At 34.8% G+C, this 27,388-nt stretch overlaps 1 long non-coding RNA gene across 1 annotated transcript; it reads right to left on the bottom strand.

Annotated features, from left to right (window-relative positions):
• Nucleotides 1–689: 689 nt before the first annotated feature.
• On the bottom strand, nucleotides 690–11,963 carry LOC127152578 (uncharacterized). Its single transcript, XR_007825095.1, has 4 exons — nucleotides 11,918–11,963; nucleotides 10,129–10,280; nucleotides 1,110–1,214; nucleotides 690–950 (listed from the first exon to the last, which is right to left on the bottom strand). It is a non-coding gene; the product is annotated as an uncharacterized LOC127152578 (long non-coding RNA).
• Nucleotides 11,964–27,388: the final 15,425 nt, after the last annotated feature.

Raw genomic sequence — 27,388 nt, forward strand, 5'->3', positions numbered from 1 at the left:
GTAATAGTAAAAAAAAAAAAAATCAAATAAATGCTGTTCGTTTGAATTTTCTATTCATCCAAAAATCTTGTTAAAAAAAAAAATTCAACATTCAGCTTTGCATCACAGGAATAAACTACATTTCAACATATATTCAAAAAGAAAACTGTTATTATAAATTGTAATAATATTTCACAATTTTACTGTTTTCACTGTATTTTCAATCAAATTAATGCAGTCTTGGTGAGCAACACCTTTTAAAAAACTACAACAATATCCTTGCATAAAATAAACAAGCCTTTCTATATTGTATAGATAGATAGATAATCTTTATACAAAGCCATTATACCATAACAGACACATAAAGCATCATTTAAAAAGTCATTTTAAAAAAACAACATCTAACATGTAGTCTCAGACTCATTATATCTTCCACAAACACAACCCAGGCCTGTTAGTACTCTGTCCATCAAATTTCCTTCGGTCCACTCCAGCAGTTAACGCAGTGGTACATAAAAATTACCCTCACCCACCGAGAGGCCGTGTGTAGTCAGCCATCACTGTTTAACTAAAAAAAAACCAGCCTCCATCTCCGTACCCCCTGCGTACCCCATCTCTAAACTACAGCAGCGGCGGTGAGCAAGACACACAGGCAGTAATGAAGCGCCGTGTCATGTGGAGATGTAATTACCTCACTCTCCTGCTGGGTGTGCACTTCCTGGGTGAGAGGAAAGATGAATCGCCAAAGTGGGAAAGCGCTGAACCCTCAAAAGTTTAATTCACCCAGCGCAGCGCCTCTCTGCTCGCCTCCCCTCCCCGTCCTGCTGGCTGCTTTGGGGAGGGTAATGGTTTGGGCAGGCATTTAGCTAGCTGATAAATGATGAGTGTAGTTTTTGGTGCTCAGGATCCAGGAGATGTGTTTGTTCTGTACTCCTCCGGTTATGTGTGTGTGCGCGCGCTCAAACGGCATGCTGGGAGTTATTGAGTCACAGCACATGGAAAGACACAAAAAGGAGGTGGAGGTGGGGGAATATAGAGGGGTGGATGAAGGGAACAGGGGTCAATGAAGAGCAAAAATTAGAAAAGGACAACTGAAATAGAGGAAACGAAGGGAAAAATGTGAGATTTACCACTTTTCCATCAAAATGGTGCGAGTGACGGCAAAAGTCTCTCAAAACTGGCCCACTTCCCTTTGACTTGAGATCCAAGTGATGACGGAACTGACACTCCATGACCTGACCAAAAACAAACATAGCACATCATTTTTTATATATTAAGTCTATCATACTGTATGACATCAATTATAATTAGAATTTTTTTTTAAAACATGAACCTCTTTAGGTTTTTTTTTTTTTTTTTTTTTTTTTTTTTTTTATCTTTGTACCTAATATAAAGACAAAATACATAAGGATGCATGTTTAAGGGAACTGCTTCAGTGACTAGCAAACAGTATAATTTTTGCCCATTTTTAAATTAAATTAAAATGATATTACATTAAATAACAATTAAATTAAAATATAACCTACAATTAAAAATCTATATTAATTATATGAATTCATTTTAGGTATTTATGAATTTTAATTTGTTTTAATGATTTAAAACTTTATTTAATATTATTACATTAAAAGGTAAAAACATCATTATACAAAAATTACATATACATATAATGTTTAATGACCATTTTATATATAGCCTCTATATACATATACATATATATATATATATATATATATATATATATATAAAATATTATAATACATATAATATTTTTATTTTATATTTCATTTTACATATTTGTTTTATTTATATTTTTATTTTAGTTCTATTTCTTTAATTTAAATTTAATTTAAATATTTTAAATATATAAAATTCAAAGGTATATATATATATATATGTGTGTGTGTGTGTGTGTGTGTAAATATATATAAAAATGCACATACATGTATTTTAAAGACCTACAATTTATATTTTTATAATTTTTTATTTAAAAGCATATTAGAAATATATACATATAATTTTTAATGTCCATTTTATATATAGACTGTATACATATACACACATATGTATATATAGACATAGAGAGAGAGAAATATATAAAAAAATGCACATACATGTATTTTAAACATGTCTTTTAGTTTTTTATTTGCAGTAGTGAACTTAAAATTCATATAATAAATACATTTTAAAAAGTTAATAATTGTGTCTTTTGCTTATCCTTTTTACCCTACTAATATAAAAATAATTATATGTACATTTATTTTTAAATAATTAAAAAAGGTCAATTTTTTATTATTATTTAAAACTTAAAATATCATTACATTAAAATGTAAAAACTTCATTATTCAAAAATTACACATACATATAATTTTTAATTGTCCATTTAAATATATATGTTTATTTAAATATAAAAGTCTTAAATATATAATATTCAAAATTCTAAATATAATTTTATATTATTTAAAGAAATATAATTATATAAAAAAATACATATACAAATATCATCTTACATATCTTTATTTTTAATTTAAAAGTATATTTGAAATCTAAAAAATTCATATAACAAATACATTTAAAATGTAATAATTGTATGTAGAAAAGGTCTCACGATGTACCTTTTCTACCATACTAGTAAATGTACATTTAATCTTAAAAATCTTAAAAAATCTATTACAAAAATTATCTTTAAAAGTCATATAATGCATAAAACTCACAGCAAGTGCATGTGCTATTTGTAAACAAATGCAAAGATAAATTAAAGAAATGGGCTGGATGGCAACTAAATGCATGTTGCACTGGCCACTTGAAGTGTTAATCGTCAAAAAGTTTTCTATTTTCATTTGCATTTGGCGAGGACATCGGGTTGAAGACCAGAAAGTTTAAGTGTCAGGTGCACAACCAGAACCAGCATTTTTGTGCCAGCAATGCACAGAATAGCTTCAGATTGAGTGCTGGCGCCTGCAAAAAGAGGTAAAAGAGAAAAAAGACAGATAAAAGAGAAGAGGGCAGGTGGGGGGTTATCGGGCCAGTGGGTGGAGATCAATTTCCCAACAGCCTATCAGTCAAACAGCTCTGCCCTATTCTGCTGATTGCACACTTTCAGCTCAAGTCAACCCATTTCCAACTTCCAAGTGTGTGTGTGCGTGTGTGTGCCGGCCACTCATAACTACAGGTCTGCAGCGAGCGAGGATCTGTCACGATGCTTTATTTCCTGAGCCGGTTAGCCAAGAAAGGGACAGCGAGAGAGAAAGAGAGAGAGAGGGAGCTCTCAGGTGAGGGGAACCCGGTCGGTCGGCCGACGTTCGCTCTGGGAGAGGGAGGTGGCAGAAAGCCGGTTGTGTCAATGCATTATGCATTAGAGTCTGCGCTCGACTGACAGCCCCTCTGCCGCCCTCGGCTCTAACAGGGCCGCCGCTAATCAAAGACGACACATCCGAATGTCCAGACACACACACACAGAAATTTACTAATCAAAAAGTGTATTTCCTAGAGGCTGTCTCCCAGGAGAAATCCGGCAGGGAGAAATTGGAATAATTTATTAGCTTACAAGTTTTGGTTGACAGTTAGCCCGGGGCTATTTATCTCAGTAATAGAGAACGTCTCCAATGTGGCAAAATTGACCAAATCAAACAGCTTTGATCAGAAAATGAATCTGGCAAGCTTGTCTGTCTTCACGCACCCCTCGAGGAAAGCGGGAAACAAACAAATCCAAAAAAAAAAAAACCTAGGTAGACAGGGAGCGAGAGAGAGACAGAGAGAGGCTGTATAAATCAGATTCACACATTTTCAAGTGAAAAAAATAACTATCTTCGGTGATAAACAATGAGTTAAACACATATTATGACAACAACGAATATAACACCGGGCCACGGTGGTGTCGTGACCCGGCTATATTTATTTTAACCTGTCATTTAGTTTGATTTGCTGAATCTCTAATAAGTCTCATCAGAGGACTATTTTTGCACTTAACTGATGACTTTAATGAACATAAAAACGCTTTAGTCAGGACTGCGTTAAAGGATTTTTGTGTAGAAACAATTTTCAGGCTTTCTGTAGGTTTTATTAAGATAAATACAAGATTGTATTTTAAGGCAAAGTAAAGAAAATGTAAGGAATAAACTGAACATAAAATGTCAATATGTTCTCTAAGTGTACTTATTAATTAATTTTACAAAAAAATAGCTTAAGGCTTGAATACCTATGCTCTTAACCGCTAGAATATATAAATAATTTTAAATGTACCTTCTTACCATACTGCAAAAAAGTAATGTTGTTGAGTTTCTCAGAAAATAAATTCATGTTGCAACTTTTTGCATTGGTAAACAAGACAAAAATACTGAGGAAGATATGCATTTGTTCATGCAATATTTCATTACTTTATGAATTTTCTGTTCTGATTTAATTTGTGTTCTTTATATGTTCATGTTGCAACTCAAGTAACTCTTTGCATTGGAAAACAAGACAAAATACTGAGGAAAATATGCATTTGTGCATGCAACATTTAATGCCTTAATAACTTTGTTCTGATTTAAGACCTTTTTAAGGGTTTAATTTGTGGGAGAGTAAATTAAGACCTGCAGAAACCCTGCATTTGTTACTCAGAAATTGCTTGGAAATTTTACAATTAAGTAAAAAGAAACTGCAAGTAACACTGAATCAACTATTCAATTTTAAAGTAGAAAGACTAAAAGTGTATGTTCTTGTAAAATGTCCTTTGAAAAGTCATTTTTTACAGCATATGCATGCTTTTCTATAGCCTGTTGATTGCAAATCTCTCACTAGTAAGTATACAATTTGATGTTTTGACTAAATAAAAATACTGAGGAAGATATGCGTTTGTGCATGCAACATTTATACTTTGTGTTCTGATTTAAGACCTTTTAAGGCTTTAATTTGTAGGTGTCATTTTTACAGCATATGTATGCTTTTTATAGCCTGTTGATTGCAAAACTCTCACTAATAAGTCTATGTTTTGAGGTTTTGAGTAAATAAAAATACTCAGGAAAATATGTATTTGTGCATGCAACATTTAATGTCACTACGTTTTATTCTGATTTAAGACCTTTTAAGCCTTTAGTTTGTGGAAGAGTAAATTAAGACCTGCAGAGACCCTCCATTTTTACTCCAGTAACAGCAAGTAACACTGAATGAACTTAAATTTTGAAGTAGAAAGACTGAAATTGTATATTCTCATAAAATGCGTTTTGAAAAATATTTTTTACAGTATATGCATGCTTTTTTATAGCGTGTTGATTGCAAAACTCTCACTACGAAGTATTCATTTTGAGGTTTTGAATATATAAAAATACTGTGAAAATATGCATTTGTGCACGCACCATTTAATGTCAGTATTTTTTATTCTGATTTAAGACCTTTTAAGGCTTTAATTTTTGGAAGAGTAAATTAAAACCTGTAATTTTCATAATTAAGTACAGAGAAACAGCAAGTAACACTGAATGAACTTAAAGTATAAAGACTAAAATGGTATATTCTTGTAAAATGTTCTTCGAAAAGTATTTTTTACAGCATATGCATGCTTTTTTTTATAGCCTTTTGACTGCAGATCTCCCACTACAAAGTATGTTTTGAAGTTTTAACTAAAAATAAACATACTGAGGAAGATATGCATTTGTGCATGCCACATTTAGACTTTCTGTTCTGATTTAAGACCTTTTTAAAGGCTGTTGTTTGTGGAAGAGTAAATTAAGACCTGCAGAAACCCTGCATTTTCACTCAGAAATTGCTAATAAATTTCACAATTAAGTACAAAGAAATGGCAAGTAACACTGAATGAACTGTAGAAAGACTGAAATTGTATATTCTTGTCAAATGTCCTTCAAAAGTATTTTTTCATAGCATATGCATGCTTTTTTATAGCCTGTTGATTGCAAGACTCTCACTATGAAGTGGTCATTTGGAATAAATAAACACAGTGAGGAAGATATGCATTTGTGCATGCAACTTTTAGACTTTTTGTTCTGATTTAAGAGCTTTTTTAAGGCATTAATTTGTGGAAAACCTGCCATTTTTACTCAGAAATTGCTAGTAAATTTCATTAAGTACAAAGAAACGGCAAGTAACATTGAATGAACTGTGGAAAGACTGAAATTGTATATTCTTGTCAAATGTCGAAAAATTATGTTTTTTAATTTTTTTTACAGCACACACTCTTAAAAATAAAGGTGCTTCAAAAGGTTCTTCACAGCAATGCCATAGAAGAACCAATTTGGTTCCACAAAGAATCATCCAGTCCAAGTTTCTTTAAAGTACCATCTCTTCTGACCTTTTTATAATCTGAAGAACCTTTTTTCGGCACAAAGAACTTTTTGTGAAACAGAAAGGTTCTTCAGATGTGAAAGGTTCTTTATGGAACCATTTAAACAAAAAAGGTTCTTCTATGGCATCGTGAAGCACCTTTATTTTTAAGAGTGTATGCTTTTTTATTGCTTGTTGATTACAAATCACTGACTAGTATACGTTTTGAATAAATAAAAATCCTAATGCACTGATACTGATGCATTTGTGCATGCAACATTTAGACTTTCTGTTCTGATTTAAGAGCTTTTTGAGGCTTTAATTTGTGGAAGAGTAAATTAAGACCTGCAGAAACCCTCCAATTTTACTCAAATTGCTAGTAATTTGCCAAATTTTGACGTACAAAGACTGAAAGCGTATTTTCTTGTAAAATGTCCTTCGAAAGTAATTTTTTACAGCACATGCATGCTTTTTCATAGCCTGTTGATTGCGAATCTCCCACTACAAAGTACTCGTTTTGAAGCTCTGACTAAAAATAAAAAAAACTGAGGAAGATATGCATTTGTGCATGCAACATTTAGACTTTTTGTTCTGATTTAAGACCTTTTTAAGGCTTTATTTGTGGAATAGTAGATTAAGACCTGCAGAAACCATGCTTTTTTCTACTCAGAAATTGCCAGGAAATTTCACAATTAAGTACATAGAAACAGTAACACTCAATGAGCTGTTAATTTTTTAAATACAAAGACTAAAATTGTTTATTCTTGTAAAATGTCTTTTTTTACAGCATATGCATGCTTTTTTATAGCCCGCTGATTGGAAATCTCTCCCTACGAAAGTATACGTTTTGAATAAATAAACATACTGAGGAAGATATGCATTTGTGCATGCAACATTTAGACTTTCTGTTCTGATTTAAGACTTTTTTAAGGCTTTAATTGTGAAAGAGTAAATTAAGACCTGCAGAAACATTCCATTTTTACTTAGAAATTGCAGGTAAATTTTACAGTTAAGTCCAAAGAAATGGCAAGTAACACTGAATGAACTGTAGAAAGACTGAAACTGTATATTCTTGTAAAATGTCCTTCGAAAATTAATTTTTTACAGCATATGCATGCTTTTTTATAGCCTGCTGATTGCAAATCTCCCACTACGAAGTATTCGTTTTGAAGTTCTGAATAAATATTAATACAGCCACTCATTTTAAAGGATGTCCATGAACCGTTCGGACAGAAAACAGCATGTGACAACCTTCAGACACGCGCCACAGGCTTTACTCGTGAGGGACGCGCGGAGCAAAGGGGAACAAATTCGGGTCGAGCACCACAACAAACCGCCATGGCAACGGCTTTTGACAACATCACACCCAGCCTCTATACACGGCAAGACAGACACGCTCATTTGCGCGGGAGATTGATGGTTCAAAGGGTCTTGATTTTGACACTGAAAAGGAACAAATATTCTCACATGTTGATCTAGTTTAATTAGAGCTGCGCGCTTTGATGCATGCTTGTCAGGGGCTGCTTGATGTTGCATCAAGTGAAGTTAAATGCGTCTCACTCAAGATGACCATGCACGCATCGACAGAAGAGAAGTTTGTGGGGGCCTACTGGTGGAATGCAACATTCAAACAACCTTCATGCAAGGACGCTTCAACTGCGTTTCAGCTAACCTGCTCCTAACATGCTTTGAATTTTGGATACTACAAACTAATTTCCAATATTCATGTTTCAAAATAAAGGTTCTTGAATGGTTTTTAGCTGTAGCCATTATTGATTATATGCTGTATTATATATTCTTTTATGCTATTTTGTGTTGTTTTTTAAAGAAGACTCTTCTGCTCACCAAGCCTGCATTTATTTGATCCTAAGTACAGTAAAAATGTGAAATAATTTTTTCTATTTAAAATAACTTTCTATTGTAATATATTCTAAAATGTAATTTATTCCTGTGATTTCAAAGCTGAATTTTCAGCATCATTACTCCAGCCTTCAGTGTCAGTATTATTATTATCAATATTTAAAACATCTGAGGTTTTTATTTTTTTGGATTCTTTGATGAATAGAAAGATCCAAAGATCAGCATTTATCTGAAAAAATAAGCTTTTGTAACATTATACACTAATTATTTAAAATTTGACTATTTAAAAGCTAGGGAAAGAAATTATAGAAATTAATACTTTTGAATTTGAATTAAAAATGATAAATGATGATAAAGACATTTATAATGTTACAAACTATTTCTATTTTAAATACATGCTGTTTGTCCGAATTCTCTATTCATCAAAGAAACCTAAAAAAAAGTTTATTCAGCTGTTTTCAACATAATAATAATAATAATAATAATAATAATAATAAATGTTTTTTTGAGCAGCAAATCAGAATATTAGATCTGTTTGTGAAAAATCATGTGACACTGAAGACTGGGGTAATGATGCTAAAATTTCAGCTTTGAAATCACAGGAATAAATTCGATTTTAAAATATATTTAAATATAAACCAGCTATTTTAAATAGTGAAAATATTTCTAAATTTTACAGTTTTTGCTGTTCTGTGGATCAAATAAATGCAGGCTTAAGATTGAAAATCTTACAGTTCAAAAACTTCTGACTGGTAGCTTATGTTTTTGAAAAAATATGCTTGCCAAGGCTGCATTTATTTGATCAGAAATACTGTAAAAACAGTAATATTGTGAAATATTATTACAATTTATAATAACTGTGTTCTACTTGAATATGTTTTAAAATAAAATTTATTTCTGTGATGCTAAGCTGAAATTTCAGCATCATTACTCCAGCCTTAAATGTCACATGATCCTTCAGAATCATTCTAATATGCTGATTTGCTATTCAAAATCATGTATTATTATCAATGCTGTAAACAGTTGAAAACATGATTCTTGGATGTTCAATAGAACAGCATTTAGTTAAACAGAAATCTTTTATAACTTCATTAATGCCTTTACTCTCTCTTTTGATCAAATTAATATGTTGTTACTGAAAAAAAGTATTCATTTCTTTAAAAACTTTTTAATGCTACATGTGCACGAAACCTGTTTATGAGCGCAGTTCATTACAGGCCCCTCACGCCGCCAGCCGAGTGAAATTTTTCACCTCGTGCAGACTGCTTTTTAAACTACATTTGGACTCGTGCCGACAATTACCTCCTCAAAGTCTCTAAAGTACCAAAGCTCTGCCTAATTAGTATGCATTATCAATTAACGGCCTTAATAGGCGGCAGATTGATCACATCCCCCTGTTTCAGAGGCCGAACAGAGGCGAAAGCTGGAATGAAAATTCCCTCGCTTACTCTCGCTCACGAAGAGCAACTAAAACAGCCATGATATAGAACAACTCGACTGTTGCTGTAACACTTTTGCAATAAAGTACAACAGGAATAACAACAGCAGGCCTACTACTATTAAAATTGCTGTTATAAAGGATAACAAACTTAAACTTGCCTAAAGTGGTTTGCTGGTCTTTCAGCCTGGACAAACGGGTGCTCAGCTGGTTTTGCTGGTCTAACAGATGGTGTTACTGCCTGACCAGCTGAGATGTGCTCAAACCCCCTCTTAAAGCATCAAAAACAGACCAGGTAGACTAGTGAAAACTGCTAAAACGGCAAACCACCTATTATAGGCAGGTTTGAATGACAGAAAATCTAAAAATAAATAAAGCTAATAAATAAATTCAACAAATGAAATTCAGTCTGAAATACTTCAATGAGAGCCATATTAAACGCACACTCAACTAAAATCGCGTTTGATCCAAAGTGCGGCCATTCATCAGCCAAATGAGCCTCATGTTTCCAGCATACATTCATTTTCAGGACATTGTTTAATTGCGCTGTTTTACATAAAAGTCGCTGAGTGGAGGAAGAGAGTGTGATTTTCACTTACTCTCACCAAACTGTGTCCTCGTTCATCACTCGAACTCATCAGAACTCTCATGGAGAGCCGTTTTCATTAGAAGAAACAACAAAACGGAGTTGCTGATGGCGTGCGGTGTTGGTGAAGATTGATTGACTGATGCGTTGATGGAATTGATTCATCTGAAGGAAAAAGACAATAGAAATGTGACATTAAACATCCTAAAATTAAGCATGTCTGCAGAAAATATAAGAAATGGCTCTTTATTCATTGCTTTGGTTGCAAAACATACATATGGCAGCATAATGCCAATGTGCCCACTATAGAAATAATTTTAATTTAAAAAATAAAATGCCTACGTATCGCACTTTATTTGCACGGGCATCAAATCATAACTAAGTCTTCATAACCTATTTATATTTGATTAATTTTGGACTTATTTTTCATCTACACTCTGTGGCCTACATTATGCCACATAATATGCAGGTCAATATTGTGAGTTACTGAGATTGTCACTGGTCATTAAATTAAAGTTAGACAAATGATGCTCTTAGTGAACAAATTTTCAGCAAAACAACTTTGGTCACCAGTTTAATATTTTTCACCAAAAACGTGGATGCATTTTAAGCTCATTTTTTATCATATCAAGCATCTTTATTTGTCACCCTGGACCACAAAACCAGTCATAAGGGTCATTTTTTTGAGATTTCTACATCATCTGAAAGCTGATGAATAAGCTTTCCACTGATGTATGGTTTATTAGAATAGGACAATATTTGGTCACAATACAACTATTTGAAAATCTGACATCTGAGTGTGCAAAAAAATCTAAATATTGAGAAAATCACCTTTAAAGTTGTTCAAATGAAGTTCTTAGCAATGCATATTACAGCATTTTGATATATTTACAGTAGGAAGTTTACAAAATGTCTTCATGGAACATGATCTTAATATCCTAATGATTTTTGGCATTTAAACAAAATCAATAATTTTAAACCATACAAATATACCTGTTGTGGTCCAGGGTAACATTTGTCATTAACCCATCATATTTTGTCTTCTGTACAGGTTTAAAGGCTATTCGAAGGTGCTGAAATGTAAAAGAGCCTTGCAGGTTTACCTCCGCTGCCCTGTTTGAGCTTGCAAAGTTTTAATCGGTATAAATTAATGCATTAAATTGTTTGCTTATTTGAATAAACACCGATACAAATCATTAGATGAATTACTTGGCCTGCTGATTACAACTTATGCATCAAAATGCACTTAATTTTCATTAGGAGGTATAAAATTAGATGATTATTATATTAATTAAGATGATTACAAACAATTATCCTTCGCAAGCACCCGCGGTCCTGCAAACTAGGTCAGTCTGATGATGTATTATTTCTGCACCGAGCCGATGGAAATCCGGAATAAAAGTCTGTAGGGGCAAAACAAAACGACGGTCAGATATTTTCTTTGTTTCAGCGGTCGTAGGGCCACCGATGTTGGGTTGTTTCCAAACACGAGAACAGGGTGCTGAATCCATTATGTGCCTATAGGCCCACAGACACGCGTCTGATGTCCGAGTAGTTCACGGCGCGTAATACACTGGGCAGAATGTGCTGAGAATTCGGGGAAACTGTGGAATTGAAGAGTCACAAATAATAAGCGTCACCGGGACAGTGACCGGAGAGAATGGCCTTCCTTTATGTCTGTCTGAGAGCAAGCAATCTAGCGCCAGAGAAAACAATAGCAGCATATAGGCCTCGCTGGCTGTGATTTAAATGACAAAAGAGCATGCAAATTAAGTTAGGATTTATCAAACGCATATACTCACCTCATACCTTACAAACGTCAGATGCCTTGCAGAAGCAAACTCGGATTTTAAGATCTAGGGTAAAAGAAAGTAAACAATTATAGGTCTGTATTCAGAGATTTGAGCACAAATATCTTGAGTGAGAAGAAAAAATAACCCTGTTTTTGCCAAACTACCAGTTATTGTAAATTCTGTTAAACAAAAAAATTATAATCTCTTTTAAAAGTTTCCTTTCTTGTCTTAATTCTCATCAGTAAAACACTTTTAGGCAATTTGAAAAAAATTTTTTTAGCTCATATATGCCCTATTAAACCATTAAATTGAAATCACTTTAATCAGATTCAAATGTACTGTTTAGAAAATTATGAATTAAGTTGTCATTAGATCATTCCTGATTTTAGGTTTATATGACTCTTAATATTAAAAAATAAACTTTTCAGTGCAGTCTTTGTAAGAAAAATAAGTGCAATAGTTTTATAAAGACACATATCTTTAATCTTTTAACACACAATCTTAAATAATACAAAACTAACCTTCATAGAAATAATAATAAAATTGCACTTTTAGCATCACCACACAACAAATAACTAATAGCAATGGCAAAAACAACTACACTTCATAAATAAAGCAAAACAATAATCCAATAATCACATTATAGTTCATGCTTTTTGAACATTATTAAATTATGTGCAAATATTTCTTAGTTGGGACAACATACTGTTGTTCTTACCAATTTCTTATTAGGCCTGTGTGTGACTTTGAAGTCACTATAAATGTGACCCTGGACCACAAAACCAGTCTTAAGTAGCACAGGTATATTTGAAGCAATAGCCAAAAATACATTGTATGGGTCAACATTATTGATTTTTCTTTTACGCCAAAAATCATAAGGATATTAAGTAAAGATCATGCTCCATGAAGATAATTTGTAAATTTCCTGCTGCAATATGCATTGCTAAGAACTTAATTTGGACAACTTTAAAGGGGTTTTTCTTAATGTTTTTTTGTTGTTGTTGTTGTTGTTGTTTTTGCACCCTCAGATTCCAGATTTTCAAATATTTGTATCTCTGCCAAATATTGTCCTATCCTAACAAAAAATAAATCAATGAAACTTTTGAAAAAAAAATTACCCTTTTGATTGGTTCTGTGGTCCAGGGTCACAAATGCAATGGATGCAGTTGCTTATTTGTTTTATAGTGCAGTTACAACCGTTGCATTATAGTATGGTATTTCAGCATAGGCACAGAATTGGGCTCTATAGCATGTCTGATGTTTCATCTAGCAGGACCACAAACCCCACTGCAAACCCCGCACCTATGCAGGCGCTGGAGCCTGTAGCTGCATTTCAAGCCTGTTCTCAGCACGCTGATGTATATTTCATTGTCCACGGCTTAATTTTGATTTATCGTCCGTCCATAAATTAGAAAAATATGTTTTAGAATTCCATCTTGCGGAAAAGCTGCGCGTGATGCCGGGGGATTGGACGATATTTAAGATGTCAGAGATACATATTGGATTAGCGCGCTTTGTTCGCGCGCCATAGCAGGTGTTTAATCACGGCTGATGCGCGCGCTGAAATGCGTTAGGACAGGAACGGGAGCCGCGTTCCCCGGGACTGCGATAAATCACAGCCGAAAGCAACTAACATGCCCCCTCCCCATCTACCCAAACACACACACACACACACACACACACATATATATATAAGCCTTCCAAAAAGCATAAATCTAATCCTAAAGGCGCGCGTTCACAAAAGTTAGGTGACAACAGTCACCTAAAGGAATAATTTAAACTGTTAATCGATCTTTAAAGTGTTTTTAATATTTTACCGTACATTCATTTGATAAGTTAAAAGTTATTTAATACCTCTCAGACGACCCACTTTAAAAAAAAATCCTGTCAGTATTTTTCTTTTGATATTCGTCTCACGCAACCAAACTGTAATTGGCGCCAATCGACAATTTAAAATACTTTAGATATAAATCTTTCTATATACCTGTAATATATCGAAGTAATATTGTGTTTAACAACGACAGTATTGGTGTATTGCTGATGTATGTACGATATCGATCCTAACGAAAAGCGCTTGAGCGGTTACTTCCGCAGGTGAACGCGACTTCCGGTTAAACGTTTGCGCACGCGGTTGAAATGTAATGCCGCGAGGGAATATCCGCGCTGAAATGTTCCACTTCCAACTTCAGTGAATTCCAGTCAATCACACGTTTACATAGTTATTTCTGTTAATTACGGAAAAAACAAGAAGAAAATGCTACCCTTCGTTTTGAAAACAGCTGACGAAAAACTAAAATTAAGGTATCATGTTATAAGCGTAATGTCTGATGTTTGTTTAATTTGACAAAAGGTCAACACTATGCTCGTGACGTCAAATGACGCGTCCTGCCGAGGGTAGATTAACTTCACAGATGGTATATCAAACTTCAAGCAGTCTTCCAGGCATTTTCAAGTAGGAGGTGGGAAAAATCCTGTTTTTGAGTTGTCTAGAGTTCAAGCTAAAGATATCCACCTTATTCTTTATTGGGTAAGTAAGCTTATGGGCGAGACTTCCGGTTCATTATCCATAATAGGGAAATAATCACAATAAAACGTGTAGCAAACTGTAAAATTGTTCGAGCTACAAACCAGTGTGCTCATAATTAAGATAATACATTAAATAACATGGTAAGACACACCAATTTTCAAAATCAAGCAGAAAAATGAGCTGGCTGTTGATGAGAACGGAAGCCAGATCCACTTATACGGGAGGAAAAAATGGAAACGTACTTATATGTAAAATCAGATAATTGTAAATTTAATTAAACAGAGTTTGTTTAGCCAAATGTAATAAAAAAAAAATTATACCTACATTTTAGGAAATACTACTTAAATGTCATGTTACTTGTAATTTCTAATTGCCTACACTATATTTTTTTCAGTATACATAAATGTGACACAAATAGATGTTTATTAGAAAGACAAATACTGTACAAAGCCTGACAGTATAGTCTATATGGAAACAAAGATCATTTTCACTGAATGACCCATAATCTCTACGCACAGTTGTGGGCTGCAAAAAAGCAGTTAACGTGTCTACCTTAAATTTTAGTTTAATTGCAGCATTTAATTGGTAGGCTAAGTAATATAAAAGTTACAACCTGCAGTGATAAGTTCATTTCACTTTTTGACCACTTTGAATATAATTGTGATGATGAAAATCAAGTTGATATTCTGGAAAGCTCATGTAATCAGGTCGAAATGAGAGAAATTACTGTGACAATTTAAAAAGTGAAATGGATTGAAACAAGGATATTATAACAATGAAAACATTGCATGGGTGCGTGTGAAAGAGAGAGAGAGAGAGCGAAAGAGGGGGAGAGAGAGAGAGAGACGAAAACGTTTAGGAGAGCAAACATTTTCAAGGTCATCCGGTGAACTGGAACGAGCTCAGAGAGATGCATGGCGAAAACGGCGCGTTTTGACACGAGCGCGAGGTTTGATTAAAAGGTAAAGTAATGGGTTTAAACACACGCCACGCGCATGGCGCGCCAGACTCTGTTGGCTTTTCGCAAATTACTTAACGGTGCAGTGATGGAAATAAGATTGTAATGTTTGGTAATGGAAAAGAAAGCCCCATATTCTTTTTCTGGCCTTCTTGTTTTCTGACATACACAAAATAAATTACCCAGGCTAATAGGCATGGCGCGTGGAATTTTTCCCTGCACCTTCTGAGGGAATTCAAACGTGTTCCTAGCGGTTTCATTTTACATTCGTTATCTCACGCAATATTGGTTGAAATGATGAAACATCAAACACCTAATGTAACATTAACAGTACTGACTGCTGAGACAAATAGCTCACACAAAAAAAGCCCCAAAAGTAACTCAACCTTGAACATAGTGCCTCTGCTGCCTGCATGCGAGTGCCTGGCCTTAAATATGCCTAATAGTGAAAAGCAGGGGCAAAAAAACAGCCATCACAAACTAGAACAAATGGGGGATTGCAAAACACAAACAAAGATGATTTCAAGTGGTACACAAAAACGTGCACGTATTAGTTAACGCAAACCACAACTAATCATGCATCTCTGCGCAAGGGAACGGCGTCATGCAGACCGGCAAAACCTCCCAAGCCCGCACACTATCAACCTTCTGCTCCAGCCCTGCTGGAACAGGCATGCAAAAGATGCAAATGCATGACTTTGCATGCATTTTTCCTATTTACTAGACTACTGGGCGGAGAACATTGCATACAGTAGGGGAGACCGGGGCTAGTTGTCACACCTTTCACTCCAGTAATTATTTCTCAGGCTGGGTTTATTTTTGATGTCAGTATGTACTAAACATTTCCATTTCCATCATCGTTGCCCTGGGAAAAAAATACAGATCATTAAACACTTGCTGACCTACTACAATTAATATGACTTTGGCTTTGACATAAGATGTCAAAATATGTTCTTAAATAGATTTCTAAATGAATTTTAATGTTTTAAGCTCAAAATGATACAAAGATAATGAGAGTAACAAAAATATGAAGTAATCGTTTTGTTCAACATACTGTTCTATGAAAGTTTCTTTTTTTACAATATAACTTCATAATATAGCTGTTTTTTTCCTTCTTTCTCTGAAAGAATGTTTTATAGTGTGGTTTTACACAATGGCTGTTTCTCTTAAAGTTATGAGCAAAACATTCTTCCTGTGACATTAACAACTTTATTTTTGTTCAAAGTTTTCTTGTCTTTAATAATGTTCTCAAAACATTAGCACAAAAACACTATTCATACATCATTCATAGAATGCTTTTTAAATCTTTTACATTTTTTAAATGTTACTACTTGTTTTAGAATGTTAGATGGCATTCAAAAGTAACGTTCCTGCAATGTTTGCAAAATTCTAAAACGAAATAGCCTAGGCATGTTTTATAATTTCTTATCTCACCGTTATGTTACCTTCCATAACCAAGTAAAAATTGTTTTAAACATTTAATTAACATTCAGAGAGAACGTTTTCATAACTTAACGGAAAAGTAAGCAAAACCTTCTTATATTTTTGCTAGTTGGGTAAGTCATTACAAAAAATATGGCGGAAATCATGAATAATATTATGCATTAAAATTATAAGACACGACACGGACTGGACTTTTGATGCAAAACTCTAGGCCTAGTTCGATTTTTTTTTTTTTACCTAGTCACCACACTGACCAGAACAGCCATCAAGTGCTTCCGCACAGCGTTCGAGGCTTCAGCGGGTGATAGCGCCATTAAAGAGCGATCAGAATATAGCAATTAAGCTGACATTACACTCGCCAGCGCTGTCCATAGGTGTCCACCGTTTACCCGGGAACCACCTCTTCTTAATTGCCTCCTAATTCCGCGTGTCAGATCCGTGTTTCCCCGCTGTCCCGCCCGGTGGTCGCGTGTGTGTCTTACCGTTCTCAACTCCGAGGCGTTACTCAAGTCAATGACACAAGGCAAATTGCGTTTAATAAATGAGCTTAATGGATCACGCGATTGGATTGTGAGCGCAATGCTTCCTCTGGTTAGGCAAAACATTTATATCCAGTTCTAAGTGTTTCCCGCGCGTTTTAAACCCGCGCAGACGGACTGTGTCTCTCACCTGCGATTTAAACTCATTATAAAGCAGGTGAGACAAATTCAAGAGCATGAAAAGTGATTTGGGGTAATCAGGGGCACGACAGTGTCAGTTTAAGCTCGCCTCAGTCAAACCAACTCCGTTTAATCACACGTGACATTAAAGTACTCAGATATGCAATACTTAGCAAAGTATGATGATGACACTTGTCCAGTATGGCATATGGGAGTCATCGTCAAACGTCCTGACGCGGCCACGTGGATATTCTCTAATCTTGCACGCTCACCTAATCGGAAATGCAAGTAAAATGTCAAAGAGATGATGACACCTTCTCTCTCACCCTCCCTCTCTTTTATGGCCACGGCATGTTTGGTTGCGCAAAACAATCTCATCGGACATTATTGATGTTACAGATGTTGTGGTAATCAAATTATCGGTCTGTGAAGGGCCCCCCTCAGTCACCGGCGCGCTCCATGATGAATTACGGTAAAGGTCATCACGCGGCTCCGTTTTATTGGAAGTTTATATGGTAACGCTTGGATGAGCGTCTGTAGAGACGCTTGCAGTTCTCTCTCTGAGTGTGTGTGTGTATGGGTGGTTATATTAGGAGTTCGGGAATATTATCTGCTTGCAAACGTTCAAACGAAGCAAAGATAATAATAGCCCACAAAGTTCATTATGCTGCCACATTAGCTACTAATTATAAACATATCTATTTATGAAAGAACGAATAATATATCTATCTATCTATCTATCCATCTGTCCATCAGTCCGTCTGTCTATCTACCTGCCCGTCCATCCTTCTATCCATCTGTCTATCCGTCCGTCTATCTATCTATCTATCTGTCTGTCTATCTATCTATCTATCTATCTATCTATCTATCTATCTATCAGTTCGTCCATCTGTCCATCCATACATCTGTCGATTTATCTGTTTATCTATCTATTTACCTATCTATCTGTCTGTCCGTACGTCCATCCGTCCATCCATCCATATGTACGTCCATCTATTTGTCCATCTATCTGTTTATCTGTTTATCTATCCGTTTATCTATCTGTCCATCTGTCTGTCCATATGTCCATCTATCATCTATTTATCTGTCCATCTATCTTCCATTTATTTATCCGTCTATCTATCTATCTATCTATCTATCTATCGGTCCATCCATCCGTCCATACGTCTATCTGTCTGTCCATCTATCTGTTTATCTATTTATCCGTCTGTCCATCCATCTCTATCTGCCCGTTCATCCTTCTATCCATTTATCTGTCTATCTATCGTCCGTCTATCTATTCATTTATCTATCTATCTATCTATCTATCTATCTATGTATCTATCTGTTCGTCCGTCAATCCATCCATCCATCCATCCGTCCCTACATCCATCTGTCGATCTATCTGTTTATCTATCAGTTTATCTATCTAGTCGTCTGTCCATATGTCCATACGTCCATACGTACATCCATTTGTTTGTCCATCTATCTGTTTATCTATCCATCTGTCCATCCATCTATATGTCTGTCTGTAAGTCCATCCGTCCATCTGTCATCTATCGGTCCATCCATCCATCCATCCATCCATCCATCCATCCATCCATCTATCTGTCCGTCCATCTATCTGTTTATGTATTTATCCATCTGTCCATCCATCTCTATCTGCCTGTTCATCCTTCTATCCATTTATCTATCTATCGTCTGTCTATCTATTCGTTTATCTATCTATCTATCTATCTATCTGTTCGTCCGTCAATCCATCCATCCATCCATCCGTACATCCATCTGTCCGTCCATCTGTCGATCTATCTGTTTATCTATCTAGTCGTTTGTCCATATGTCCATCCATCCATCCATCCATACATACATCCGTCTGTCATCTATCTATCCATCTGTTTATCCGTCTATATGTCTGTCCGTAAGTCCATCCGTCCATATGTCATCTATCTATTTCTCTGTCCATCTATCTATCTATCTATCTATCTACCTATTATTCATTTGTTCATTATGCTTTTACATTATCAACTACATATCTATTCTAAAATAACTTATTTGGTCACCCAACACATGCACACGCACCAATTTTTGAATTCATTTCAGCTACAATGAAACTAGAGATAATAAATTGTCTTCCTAAGGTAGCATCCTTAACACACACTAAGTGGGCTATTGCATTTCAGTCCACAGCAATGCAGCAAAAATAATGCATTGTAAAAAAAAAAAAAAAAGTAATGTCATGAAAGACTACGCAAATGTAATTTACTATATAGGCTACCAGAAGGAGACCGTTTTCTCCATTACATCTAACAAGAATGCTACCCGACAAATCAGCATGTTCAAAACAAGTAGGCCTAAGTGCTACATAAACACTTTGGCTAGCTATTTTCATTTTTGCAATCAATTTAAACCCCTCAATTTCGCTACAATAGGCGTATTGTCCCGTGGATAGATCCTACATTCAAATGCTCATTATATTATAGGCCTAATGGAATGTTACCAAATAATTCATCTTTTGAATCCTAAACAAAATGTCTCTCAGTAGGACACCTATAATCCCTAAAGGGGTAACAACACCTTTATAGGATTATCACGGATTACACCACATTAGGGTCCCACGTGGCCCCACACCAAAGGCCCGGCGCCTCATCCATTGTGCGGCACCAGTCTCTCGCGCTGACACTCTGGGTTATTTGTTGTCACTCCGCGCACATTAATCCCGCCACAATTAGGTGTCAGCTCGCGCCGTTCTCTGTTTGATGATAGCCTTGGGCGGCTGCAGCGCTCGAGCCCTAATCAGCAGAGTAAACTCGCGCTATATTTCAATTTGGGGAGGCGCTCTTCCGCGCGGAGGGCCCCAGCACGGCAATAAATAAAGCGCCTATTTACGCCACCATCACACAGAGACATCCAAATGCACTTACCACCGGCCCTCTCATCATGGCCCGCATTCAACAACGGCCATAAATCAGCACTTTTCAAAAGCAATGATTAGTGAAGCTATTTACACACACACACTGCACTGAAAAACTAAATATATACTTCACACTACCCTTGCACATGCTAACTGGCCTTTTTTTTTTATCTATCCATCTGAGTATCTATCTATGTATCTATCTATGCAACATTTAAATATCTATCCATTCAAATATCTATCTATCTCTCTCTCTATCTATGCAACATCTAAATATCTATCCATCCGAGTATCTATTTATCATCTATCTATACATCTATCTATGCGACATCTAAATATCCGTCATCTATCCATCTAAATATCTATGCAACATCTAAATATCTGTCATCTATCTATCTATACATCTAGATATCTATCTATTTGTCTATCATCTATATATCTTCCCATCCAAGTATCTATCTACGCAGCATTTAAATATCTATCCATTCGAATATCTATCTATCTAATCTATCTATCTGTCTGTGTCTATCTGTCTATCCAATATCTAAATATCTTTCCATCCAAGTATCTATCTATCTGTCTATCTATTTGTCTGTCTGTCTGTCTGTCTATCTATCATCTAAATATCTTTCCATCCAAGTATCTATCTATCTATCATCTAAATATCTTCCCATCCAAGTATCTATCTATGCAATATTTAAATATCTATCTATCCGAGTATCTATCTATCTATCATCTAAATATCTTCCCATTCAAGTATCTATCTATCTATCTATCTATCTATTCAATATTTAAATATCTATCTATCCGAGTATCTATCTATCTATCTGTCTATCTATGAATGAGTCATCATATACAAAATGTACTTGTATAAGTGAACAAATGTGAAAAACATGCTGGCAACAGTGTGCATTCTAGCAATCAATTTAAACACCCTGACGAATAATTTCGCCAGAAGGAGTCACATGGGGTGATTTCCCCTCTTCACACGGATTACAAATATCTGCTATTATGGCTAATCTGGCATTAGATATGCGGCACGAGGTGGGTCGAACAGCCCAAAACAGCGCTATTGAGATGTTAAGCAGTGCGTTCTGTCTCTTGTTAGAGTGTTAATTGGGTAAGTGTAGTCCATTTGTGTAATCCCTCAGTTTCTCCTGATCTCTCATCGCTTTACTGCTCTAAACGGGAGTGGATCTGCTTGAAGTGGTGCCGGTAATCTCTATTCAAATATCTCCATATGACAACTGCCCGCAATTAGAGCGCCATCACTCTCTATTTACATCCTTCATCCGGGATCCGTCAAGGGAGCGCAGGGCGCCAAACAAAGGAAACGCTTTAAAGCCTTTGATTTTCCATGAGCTGCCTCTCAGAGTAATTCTCACGCAGGATCTAGAAAAGGATTAGGCCTGTTTCAAAACCTAGCAAGCTGCCTTCTTAGTGCTGCTTTCACGTGTCAAGTTTTTGACTAATAACAAACACTGATGCTTACAAGATCAAAACGCACACAATTTCTGTCACTTGACCAATGTAAAAGGACCAAAATGGCAGCGAAGGTAGCTACCATTGCATATTTGACCATTTTATTATATTCACATTCTCACTGTGTGCTTTTTATGTTTAGAATGTTTTGCTAAAGCATACAGAGGTGAATTTATCCGGATTTGCCACCACCAACAAATCTGCAACCACAGATCCTTTTTAGCATAATAAGCAATGCATAGAAGAGTATAATAATAGAAGAATATATAATACAAGAAGTTCATTCTATTATATATTCTCTCATATATTTTCACAAAACTTCGAAGCAGCAAAAGGTGGCATCTGAACTCAAACACAAAATATATAGACAAATCATATATAGACAAAACAATTTTAGTAGTAGTGAAAGTAATACTCTGTAATAAGTTTTATGCTCTAGGCATAAAACACATAATTATTGCGTAAATTTAATTATTGATTCAATCAAAAGACAATTTTAGAATGCATTACATTTGAAGAGTTTATCTTCAAAAAAAACATGTTTTTTATTATATTATCATGTTTTTATTGTGTTTTAATGTGTTAGCTGTATTTTTTTGTTATTTTTACTTAAAAATTGAGTTTTGCAAATAAACTCTTCATTTATAGACATAATTTCTAACTTTGGCATCTCGAAAAACAATGCATTTTGCGCTGTAATTTTTTTTTTTTTTGTAAATAGTTTGTAATAATTTTTTGTAAATTAAGGTTATTGGAGAATTAAAAAAAAAAATCAGTCTTTCTACTTCAGAATTTCTTGTTTAATTCAATCTCATACTTGACCCATCTCTGTATTAATTTCCAAATACACAACATTTTATGCATGTAAATATGTACTTACTCATATTATTATATTATATTATTATACTCATATATATATATGAAATATGTACTTACTCATATTATTATATTATATTATTATACTATATATTGTACAAGCAATTTCCAAGTCAAAAATAAATGACCTTAAAACACTTTAAAAAGCTCCCTATGTAGTCAGCTCACCAGTTTTTAGAGCACAGCCTCAATCTTGGATGAAGGGAGGGATGTGCACGGGTAAAAAAAAAATGTCCCCTCTCTTAACAAAAGTGGCCAGAGCAGCCAATTGAGAAATGAGATGCGCATTTAAAAACCGGAGCCTGGGCGCGGAGGGGTACCTGCTCGCTTCGAGCCCCACGGGTTAATTAATTGGGGTTGAACGCACATGGGCGAGGAGCGGCACCGCGCGCCTGGTGACGCTCCGCATCTGTGCGGCCAAGTTGCGCGTGCGTTTTGTCTTTTCTCCTCGCGGAAAGTCCATTGAGAAGGGGCGCGCGGGGGAGGATTCTTAAATGGTAAATTAGCATTCTGATGAGAGCGCGCGGGGCCCCTGAGAGAGTCAGGAAAAAGGGAGGGTGGCATTAATGACACCGTGCGCACTCCCGTGACATAATTTTCCACCGTAACCGGGCCCCTTCTCTCTGTTTCTCATCCCATCATCCCCACACAGTGCTAAAAAGACCCCGCTATAGACCCTCCGTCCCAAGGGAATATGTGCCCTCGATGCCTCGGGCCCCCGAAGAGTCTCAATACAAATAGCCAATTTGTAATACATATTGTGAGGAGGAGGCCGGCCTGGTTTTGTAAAGCGGTCCGGCAGCAGGATCTCATTTCCAACACTTCTCTCATGCTGTTCCCCGAGATTCACCTATCAATGGCGGCCGCGACTCGCACCTGCTCGCGAATTTGCTTTTAATTCGTTTTTCTTGTGAGTACGAAGGGAAATGACTGGACTTTTAAGAGACCAATCAGACATGCGCCCGTCATGCGGGCCTGCATACACTCTCATTTTGACAAAATGTGATTTTTCTTCTTCTACATCTTTAAAAAAAAAAACATTGACTTCCACCATCAAATACTGAAAATGGGGGGAATAATGTGTATGTGTTTTGCAAGGTCTCCATTATGAGCTTAATTTCAAATGCATTTATGTGTTAGGACATTTTTTGTGATTTATTAGATTGAGAGAGGCTGCATCTCTCCATTTTAAACATCTCATAAGTCAGGGCTTTTACACCGAGGCTCTTGATTTGCAGGTTGATGGGGCGTTCTGATTGTTTGTAAAAGAGGAATTCATTTAAAAAGCCAAAACGTGGACAAAACCTAAATGGGCATTTCCATGCCTCCCGCAAGAGTGCTTTCTCCCTAAGAGAAGCATCAGGGCGGATTTAAAGAGGATGAGATGGGAAGAGGAAAGCTCTCGCTGATAAGAGGGTGGCGGTGGTGGTGGTGCGGGTCTTTATTAGTGTTAGCGTGGAGAGCTGCATGCTGTTTAATGAGGAGTACTCAGGGTCTTTGTGAAGCTTTTGTGTCTCTAATGCTACTCCGCTTTGTCTGGAGGTGGATTTAGCCAGACCTTTATAGAGTAAAATTACGGCTGAATAGACCAGTCAAACCCCGGGGCCCGGCCCCCACCGTCAACAGCTCATTCATTCATATTAACTGACTATGAGCACTGGATTTGTGCACGCACACACTAGTAGCTGAAGACCCTAATTCACTATAAATTTATGCAAAAAGTGCAAAATATATTTTATATATTTATTTTAATTAAGAATAAATAAAGAACAAAAACAAAAAAAACACACACACACACACACACACACACACATATATATATATAATTAAATTCACTATTAAATAAATAATTATTACTTATATTAACTATTAATAATATATTACATTATATTATATTAATATATTATATAGATATTAATATTAATAGTATATTAATATAATTATTAATTATATATACATAAAACACTAGTGAATTAGGGCAAAGCTACTGCATAAATGTTGCATTAAATACATAATTGCATGCATTACAGTGTGCACATATGTGTAAATATATATATATATATTTCAAAAATAATTTGTAATATATCTTATATGTATATCTTTTAATATATTATATACTACATATATTAATAAGATCATATAATTTTAAATGGTGCATTTAATGCATAGTTGCATGCATTAAAATGTGCAAATATATATTAATATATATTTCAAAACATAATTTCTAATAAATATTTATTTGAATACATATATGCATATGTATATATATATGTATGTATATTTATATATGATACTATATATATACATACATATACATATATATATATATGTATATATATATATATATGAAGAGTTTATTTGCAAACACAGATAACTCCATTTTTAACATTTTCAAAATTCATGTTTTTTATTATGTTTTTATTGTGTATATATATATTCTTTTTTTTTTCTTTTTTTAATTCATTTCAAAATAACCCAACTGCGGTTTGATTGAGATTAATTGGATGCTTTCTTTTTTTTATGCAAATGAACTATATGAGATAATAAAGAAATTATGTATTTAAATGTATATTAAATATACACATATTCATATACACATAATATATATTTGCATATATCTGCATATTTAATGCATGCAAATGTGTATTTAATGCAGCATTATGTATGTTCACTAGTGCTTTATGCAAATATATAAATATATATCTAAATACAAACATAAATTCTAAATACAAACTTTAGCTAATAATTATTTGCAAAAAGTTATATATATATATGACAAAAAATATTATATGTAGTTGTTATATATGTGAGTGTGTATATATATATATAATATATAATTATAAGCCTTGTATTGCATTTGCATTTGTATTCAGCGTTGGTGATTAATACACTGCATTTTGTTTTTCTATTTCCAATTTTTCTACGAGACATGTTAATGCACTGAGTGTTTTTTTATGGCTAATTCAGGCACTTGAGGGCTTTCACTGAGCAATCGGGGCTAATTAAGACACTATAGCCTTCATACTGAGCAACTCCCATTACATCTACAGCTTTTACTGCGCAAACACCCAATCAACGGTCACAAATATGTGTGTGTGCGCGTTCTGTTATCCAGAATTCAGGAAACACCTGCAAAGAGGGTACTTAAACCTTAACGTGGAGGCACAATGAAAGGGACGGCGGCTTTCAATGAGAGTTTAATATGAAATGAAAACACCCTCTTTTATGACAACACATTCTATAAAACCCATTATCAGCCAATTACACAAACTCCCTCCTTTACTGAGCAGCTCAGAACTGAATCGGGCTGTCGGTAGACAAGCCTGCAAATGATGATCGTGATTTTTTGGGGGGGACTAAAAAATTATTAGATTTCATTAAACATTCATAATGTGCCATAACAGCTTTTTTATAGTATATTAAATCAGATGAGACGACATACAAAATTGCAGTCAGATGGGTGTACAGGAGATGTTATCGCTTGTGTGTTTTGTGCTTAATTACTAATTTTTTGACTAAACTACATATTTACATTTAGTGGTGCTTTGCCAAGGTGGTTTCTTCTTAAAAAAAAATACTTACAGTACATTTAATCCTTTCATGTTTCACAGAAGACAGTAAGTCAAATTGTCTGAAATGACACAAAGTGAGTAAATGATGCAATAATGTTCATTATCCCTTTAAAACAACTTGAGATCTAGCTCAAGGATGCAATGGAGGCATTTTTCTAGTTAGAAAATCTTTAAATCCATACAGTATATGTGACCCTGGACCACAAAACCAGTCATAAGGGTCAATTTCTTGACATTACATTTATACAAGCTGAATAAATAAGCTTTTCATTGATGTAGGGTTTGTAAGGATAGGACAATATTTGGCCAAGATACAACTTTTTGAAAATCTGGAGTCTGAGGATGGAAAAAAATCAAAACATTAAGAAAATTGCCTTTAAAGACGTCAAATGAAGTTCTTAGCAATGCATATCACTAATCAAAAATTAAGTTTTGATATATTTACGGTAGGAAATTGACAAAATATCTTCACAGAGCATGATCTTTACTTAATATCCTAATGATTTTTGGCATAAAAGAAAAATCAATAATTTTGACCCATACAATGTATTGTTGGCTATTGCTACTCGTGCTACTTATGACTGGTTTTGTGGTCCAGGGTCACATATACAGATTAAACTGACAAAGTGACCTTTGACCTGGACCAAAATACACAAGACTGAGCTGAAGAAATGGGCAGATATAACTAATTCTACAAATAAATTGATCTATCGTAGATTTTTAAAGTGGTTTCTTATGTTTTCACGGCAGTAAAAAAACCCTCCATACTCATGGTTGCACTATAATTCCCTTTAAATTTAGTTTAAACTAACTTTAACTAACTTGCTTAGCAAGATTCACTTCAAACAGTCACTCAGATATTACCTGAAAGTGAAAACTGATCAACAAATGCAACCGTTTTTTATGGTAGGATCAGCAGCAAACTAATACCAGACAGTAGGGAAACCTGTTTAGAAACAGTCATTAGTTTTGCCATTCTTTTTAACAAAAAGTTGAAAAATGACACACATATTTAGAATTACCTTCCAATGTTTGTGCATTAAACAATCATGCATTGTGTAATCTTGTGAATG

This window comes from Labeo rohita, chromosome 21 (assembly GCF_022985175.1).
Source record: "Labeo rohita strain BAU-BD-2019 chromosome 21, IGBB_LRoh.1.0, whole genome shotgun sequence".
Lineage (NCBI taxonomy): Eukaryota > Metazoa > Chordata > Actinopteri > Cypriniformes > Cyprinidae > Labeo > Labeo rohita.